Raw genomic sequence first — 8,077 nt, 5'->3', positions numbered from 1 at the left:
CCCAACCCTTGATATCTGATCAAGTTTCTCATTCCCCACCTTGGCCTCTCTTTAGCAAGAATCCCCCTACCCTTGATGTCTCCACGGACCTCCTCATTCTGCTCTTTGGCTGTCAATCCCCAGCTGCCTTTGCTGCATTCAGAGTTGAGCCCAATGCTCTCCCCTTTTGCAATCCGCCTATTGCAATACTCCCGAATAAAGTCTTCCTTACTGTTGTGTGAATGAAAAATATTGCCTGCCATATCAATAAACAAAGGATGTTGTAGCCATCAAGCCATCACATTACAGCCCCCCAGATGGTGACCCTGGAGGGAACTCAGGATAGAAACAGGATGCCCACCATCAAGCCATCAGCCACAGCACACCACACATACACACACACACACACACACACACACACACACACACACACACACCCGCAAGGATGCACCCTGAGGAGACTCAGGATGAGAAAGCCCAGGATACTGGCCCTGGATAGCTGAGGTGCCTATCGAAGGAACGACTTCAGTGAACCTAGACTCTTGCATCTTCCCATACATAGAAAAGTGCTACATTCCTTAACTTGAGATAGCTGGTTTTCTTTAATTAACAATAATCTGTTGATGTTCCGACTACCTGGTCTTTGATGCAAAAACTCCTGTATATCCTGGATCACCACTTGCCTCTTCAGAGCAATCTCTCAGAGTTATCAGAGATGCTGTGTCCCAGACTTAATCCTCAGTTTTGTCTGCTGAATAAAATATAACTCTCAACTTTGAGGTCATGCTTTTTTTTTTTCAGTCGACAGTTTTATTTTTTATTTTATTTATTTATTTTTTTTTTTGTGGTACGCGGGCCTCTCACTGTTGTGGCCTCTCCCGTTGCAGAGCACAGGCTCCGGACGCGCAGGCTCAGTGGCCATGGCTCACGGGCCCAGCCGCTCCGCAGCATGTGGGATCTTCCCAGACAGGGGCACGAACCTGTGTCCCCTGCATCGGCAGGCGGATTCCCAACCACTGCGCCACCAGGGAAGCCCCAGTCGACAGTTTTTAACAAGTGTCAGAGTAATTTTTTTTCTTTAACAGAGGCTGAGTAACTTTCCCAGGTTAGTTTCCCAGCACAAGAGAGCAGAACCAGGTTTATTTCTGAAGTTGGAGCCATAACTGCTGTGGCCAAGGGCATGTGGCTACTCATCTCAGTCTGAGAAAATGTGCGGAAAAACAGACTCTTCTTCACGGGGCAGCTATGGAGATTCAATGTGAAGTTGTAGATAGAGACTTAACCTAGCACCTGGAGGGTAGTGAGTGCTGGGAACTTGGGAACTGGGGAATCAACAGTGTTGCATCCTGACAAGGGAATAATTTGCAACTGGGGGGCGGGGGGAAGAGGAGCGCTGTACCGATATGGAGACATCTCCAGAGTGTCTGTATATTTCATAACAGAGAATGAAATATATACAATAAAGAGAATGTGTTCTATTTCCCTGTGCCTGCTCAGCCCACCTATGGGAAGGCTCAAGAGAAATTTAGAAATATTGGTTAGCTCAAGGAAGAACATTTCAGAGAATCTCAGGAAAAAAATCTCACATTTGTCTCACACCAACCTTTGACTCATCGGCAAAATCTCACCCCTCCTGGTCCAGCCCCCATCGTCACTTGCCTGGACCAACGCAGTTGCTTCTATCCTGGTCTGAGGCTCCTCCCCTTGCCCCTGCCCACCCCCACCTCCTTGTCTATCCTCCCTGCATCACCCACAGGGCATCTGTGAGCATCTGAGCACAATCTCCTATCCTTTCTAGATATGGGTGATCAGGCCCAGAGCCTGATATGTGTGGGTTACAGAATTGTAAAACCATTTAAACGCTCAGGGTCTCTTATGCTCAGGTAAGGGCACTGACTGGAGAGGAGTGCGTCTCTGAGGTTTGGAATGGGAATACTGGGCAGACACACATGACCCTGAGAACTTTGACCCCATCAATACACTTGTCTGAAGGAGTTGGCCCTTCTATGTGTGATATTGTGATATAACAAGAAATATATATTTGGTCTTCCTCCCCGATTCCTGGCACAGAACTTCGAAAACTCTTGAAACTTCTTGAGTGAAACAGCTGATAGCATCATGTTTTGTTATGGTATTTGGGTTTAGTGCCTGGTTCCTGGCTCAGAGCTCCTAAAACCCTTGGAATTTCCTGAGTGACAGGGGTGAGAGGTGAGAAAAACATCTTTTGTTTCTCGTAATATGCCTGAGCAACCATACCCGAGTTTCTGCTAATAAGGTGACTCATGGGTGGACCTGGAGATGGTCAAACTAAGTGAAGTAAGTCAGATAGAAAAAGACAAATATCATATGATATCACTTATATGAGGAATCTAAAGAAATGGTACAAATAAACTCATTTACAAAACAGAAACAGACTCACAGACTTAGAGAATGAACTTATGGTTATAGGGGGGAAGGGTTGGGGGAGGGATAGACTGGGAGTTTGGGAATGACATGTACACACTGTTATATTTAAAGTAGATAACCAACAAGGACCTACTGTATAGCACAGGGAACTCTGCTCAATACTCTGGAATAACCTAAATGGGAAAAGAAGTTGGAAAAGAATAGATACACTTGTATGTCTAACTGAATCACTTTGCTGTACACCTGAAACTAACACAACACTGTTAATCAACTATACTCCAATATAAAATGAAAATTGAAGGGACTTCCCTGGCGGTCCAGTGGCTAAGACTCCACACTCCCAACGCCAGGGGCCCGGGTTCGATCCCTGGTCAGGGAACTAGATCCCACATGCTGCAACTAAGAGTTCACATGATGCAACTAGAGATCCTGCATGCCTCAACGAAGATCCCGAGTGTGGCAACCAAGACCCGGCGCAGCCAAATAAATAAATAAATAATTTAAAATATAAAAAGAAAAGAAAAAAACTTTCATGAGCTTCACCCGTGGGCCCAGTTTTAAAGAAAGAACAATAATAAAACAAACCAAATACCCAGGCCAAGAAATAAACCCTCACCACTCCCCAGAAGCTCCTCATTCCGAATCAGCAAGCTCATCTTCCTGTCTCCTTCACCTGCTATATTTTTCTTAGCAGCCTTTTTGACAGTCTGACATTCCACTGGAAGTCTCTGGTTTTAATGCCTGGCTTCCATTCTAGAACGTCAGCTCCACAAGGGTTCTCCACGGTGTCCTCAGTGCCTGGAACTGCACCCAGTAGGTTCTAAGAAGCTGGTGGAGTGAATGATCTACGGAGATGTCTAGGCCGGGGCTACTGTCCCGCTCCGCTGCGGAAGGGCTGGCCATAGCCTTCCGGCCTCAGCTTCCTCTTTGCCACTAGGACCGCAGCAGCAGGAAACCAAGTGTGCCAGATTCTTCAACAGCCGGCCTGGGTGAGGTCGGTTGGCCTCGCTGGGCCTGGAGGCCAGACTGCAGAGGGCAGGCTGGGCCTGGGATCTGCTGTCTACCACCCGAGGAGGGACCGACAGGAAGTGTCAGATAGGGTGATTAATAATAACAATAATGGTAATAAACCCAGTCATAATAATAACCTCTAATGATCGTTCACATTTTTCTAGGCTGGATGCTGTCTGGGCCCAGGCATTCTTGAGAGAGAATTGTCTGGAGTTGAGAATTCAACTCATTCTTGAGTTGAGAATTCTCTGAGCCCTCTCAGGTTCTTTTAAAGTGGAACAAGTACCCCACTTGACAGCTGAAGAAGAAAGAGGACCTGGAGGCCACTGGGAAGGCTCGTGGGCTGCCCCACAGGCCCTGAGTCCTTTTTCCTGAGCTCCTACATCTCAGCTGGGGTCCAGCCCCAGCGGGGAGGCTCCAGGTTACCCCACCAACCACGGGGGTTTGCCTAGGACCGAGGGGGGTTCCCAGGCAAGGGACTTTCCAGGTTAAAGTTGGGACATTCCTGGGCACACCGAGACTACCCGTCTCCCTGCCCCAGTGGGTTTTTTTTAGGAGGAAGCTAGAATTGGGGAATTCCCCAGACTCCCAGAGGCCTGCTGGGGCCTCCCTAGAGCTCCCACCAAACCAGGAAAAAGTCAAGGGTTGCTAAATTAAAACAAAAATCTCTTTGTGTCCTTTTGAATGGGAGGGTTCAGGAAACAGTCAGCCCCTTCCCCAAAATAGCTATGAGGTCGGTTGGGAATCCTTCCCTTGTATGTGTGTGAATACATGGCCTCTAGAACATTCTAGAACATTCTCATAAGTAGCCACAGACAAGCACATTCTGTGCTGAACTCCAGAGGAAACAGAGGAGTTACACACATGAAGGCTGGAGTCAGAAGGCCATCCCTCAACCTCATCATGCCTCAGTTTCTTCTTCTGCAAAATGGGGCTAGCTGGAATCCCAAACTCAGAGGTGTGTGTTAGGATCATCAAATGAATTAATATACATAAAGAGCCAGGCGCAGAGCAAATGGTATTATCTTTTTTATTTCACAATATTTCTTAGATATCTTTCTTTTCCACTGTGTATAGATCTATTTGGTGGATTTTTTTTTTTTTTTTTTTTTGCTGTGCCTCGCAGCTTGTGGGATCTTAGTTCCCTGACCAAGGATCGAATCCGTCCTTCGGCAGTGAAAGCTTGGAGTCCTAACCACTGGACCACCAGGGAATTCCCCAGAATTGTTTTGTTTTGTTTTTAATTAATTTTTATTGGAGTATGGTTGCTTTACAATGGTGTCCCGGAATTGTTTTAATATGAAATATTCAGGCATCCAAAAAGGTGTAGAGATAAATGAAAACATCACCTAGGTAGCAGACAGAAACAAACCCAGTGTCCATCAACAGATGAATGAACAAACAAAATGTAATATAGCCGTACAATGGAATACATTTGACTGTTTGTATCCACAGGTCATGGGCTTTTCTCTAGTTGTGGCGAGCGGGGGCTACTCTTTGCTGCAGCACACAGGCTTCTCACTGCGGTGGCTTCTCTTGTTGCAGAGCATGGGCTCTGGGTGTGCGGGCTTCGGTAGCTGCAGCACGTGGGCTCAGTTGTTGTGGCACATGGGCTTAGTTGCACCGTGGCATGTGGGAATCTTCCCCAACCAGGGATTGAACCCATGTTCCCTGCATTGGCAGGTGGACTCTTAACCACTGAGCCACCAGGGAAGTCCCTCATTATTTCTTTTAACAATTAATTCATTTTTTAAAATAAATTTATTTATTTATTTGTTTTTGGCTGCGTTGTGTCTGTTGCTGCACGTGGGCTTTCTCTAGTTGTGGCGAGCGGGGGGCTACTCTTCATTGCAGTGCGTGGGCTTCTCATTGCAGTGGCTTCTCTTGTTGTTCACTGCATTTTTGTTCATGAATTTCATCCATATTGATGTGAGTTACTCTCCCTGGTTTCACTGCTCTGTCGTGCAGCATTGTACACATTAATAGGCTATACTTTATTTGTCCCTTCCCCCATGAATGGACAGTTATGTGAATTCCAATTTTGTGGTCTCAATGTCTCCAGGAAACAAACTTTTCCCACCCTTTTTTTCTTTTTCATTTTTTTTTGGATTTTTAAAAAATAAGTAATTCATTCACATAGTTCCAAATCGAAAAGGCACAAAATGGTTTTGAGGACAGGTCCTCACTCTTCCAGCTCCCTGACACCCATCTCATTACTGAATTCAAAACATGCTATGGTTTAATGGTTCCTCAAAAAGAATTACCATATGATCCAGCAATTGCATTTCTGGGTGTATACACAAAGAAAGCACGGACTCAGAGAGATATTTGTACATCTGTGTTCATAGCATCATTATTCACAATAGCCAAGAGTTGGGAAGCAACCCAAGTGTCCATCGATGGATGAATGGATAAACAAAATGTGGTGTGTTCTACAATGGAATATTATTCAGCCATAAAGAAATATTTTAAAAAAGAAGGACATTCTGGCACATGCTACACCATGGATGAATCTTGAAAACACTAAACTGAGTGAAATAAGCCAGGAACAAAATTACAGATATTTTATGAGTGGGGACTTAAGTGTTTAATGCATACAGAAATTCTCATACTTGGACTTCCCTGGTGGCGCAGTGGTTAAGAATCCGCCTGCCAATGCAGGGGACACAGGTTCGAGCCCTGGTCCGGGAAGATCTCACGTGCCGCGGAGCAACTAAGCCTGTGCGCCACAGCTACAGCTACTGAGCCCACGTGCCACAACTACTGAAGCCCAAGCGCCTAGAACCCATGCTCTGCAGCAAAAGAAGCCACCGCAATGAGAAGCCCCCGCACCACATTGAAGAGTAGCCCCTGCTCACCGCAACTAGAGAAAGCCCGCGTGCAGCAACAAAGACCCAATGCAGCCAAAAATAAATAAACAAACAAATAAATAAATAAGTTTATTTTTTTAAAAAAGTGGAACAGGGAGGTAGAAAAAGAGGTCAGAGTGATGTGACAGAACTTGATTCATCTTTGCCGTCTTTGAAGATGGAGGAAGGGGGCTGTGAGCCAAGGAACACAGGCAGCCCTAGAAGCTGGAAACAGCAAGGAAATGGATCTTACCCAGAACCTCCAAAAGGATCACAGCCCTGCCAATGCCTTGATTTTAGCACAGCAAGACCCATGTTAGACTTCTGACCTGTGTAAGAAGTGTAAGGTAATGCATTTGTGTTGCAGCCACTAAGTTTGTGGTGATTTGTTACAGCTGCCACAGAAAATGAATCCACTCAACACACATCTATTAGTTCTCCTGTCCCACTCACATCATTACATTTTGTTCAGTGAAACCCTTTTGAGTGGAATTCTGCTTGCCGCTAAGACCCAGCCAATCCTACTTCTGGGAGCTTACTCTATAGGTGGGATGCCTGTCTTCGTGGAAAATGGTGCACAAAGGTATTTTTCATAGCATTGCTTGTAAAAGTAGAGATGGAAAAACCTGCAAGTGTTAAAAAAAAAAAAAACGCGGTGAAATAAATGCTGAGGTGTGCACATACTGGAACTTTCTACCAGAGTAGAAAGAATTAGGAAGTGCTGATGAACTGATAAGGAAAAATCTGCAGGGCCACAGGGTTCAGTGAAAAACAGCAAAGACGTGTCACTGACTGCAGTGTGTTAGCTTTGCGTAAAAAAGGAGTGGAAGGGGTAAGATTACATTTGAACTTGAAAAAGAAACACTGGAAGGAGTCACGAGACACGGTAGACAGTGGGTTCCCATGGTTGGGGGCAGGGAACAGGGTGGGTGGAGGGTGAATAGAGAACCTACTCTATGTGTCTCTCTTAATAGCTGATGTTTTAAATCCTAGCCGGCGCTAGGGTGAGGCAGGCGAGGCATGAAAGCAAAGAGGGCGCCAACTCAGTAATTGAGATAAATATTTTAATGTAATATTTTCCAAAAACACCATTAATGTGAAAAAAACCCATGATGAACAAAATATTGAAATTTTAAGTCAAAAATCAGTAAACAGGGCTTCCCTGGTGGCTCAGTGGTTAAGAATCCGCCTCCCAATGCAGGGAACACGGGTTCGAGCCCTGGTTCGGGAAGACCCCACATGCTGCGGAACAAGTAAGCCCATGCACCACAACTACTGAGTCTGCACGCCACAACTATGAAAGCCCATGCACCTAGAGCCCATGCTCCACAAGAAAAGCCAACGCAACGAGAAGCCCATGCACCGCAACGAAGAGTAGCCCCCGCTCGCTGCAACTAGAGAAAGCCCGGGCACAACAACGAAGACCCAGTGCAGCCAAAAGTAAATAAATTAACTTAAAAAAAAAAATCAGTAACAGTTTTGAATTCTATTAAAGCCTGAGGTCAAATGAAATATCAGGAATATGGATTCTATCTTTGAAATTTTGTGCAGTAAAGAATTAACAAGTTGACGATCCTGAGTGGATCCTGGTTGGGTGGGGTTTATCCAGGGCCTTAGGAGGGCCCCCCATCTCCCCCCCCCCAGCCATTCTCATCTATATGAAAAGCATTAGGCAATACCACTCAAGTTTGCAGCTCACTGTTGCCCCCTGGTGGTGATCAGCTTGGACACAAAGGCATTTACTGAGGGCCAGGACCCCTTCGGGGCGCCTGGGAATATTTTAGAACCAAGAAAGACTCAGTTTGTGCCGTGGTGGTGCTCACAGCATAAAG

This window comes from Kogia breviceps, chromosome 4, assembly GCF_026419965.1.
Source record: "Kogia breviceps isolate mKogBre1 chromosome 4, mKogBre1 haplotype 1, whole genome shotgun sequence".
NCBI classification, from domain to species: Eukaryota; Metazoa; Chordata; class Mammalia; order Artiodactyla; family Physeteridae; genus Kogia; species Kogia breviceps.
Note: the sequence above shows the minus strand (reverse complement) of the source record.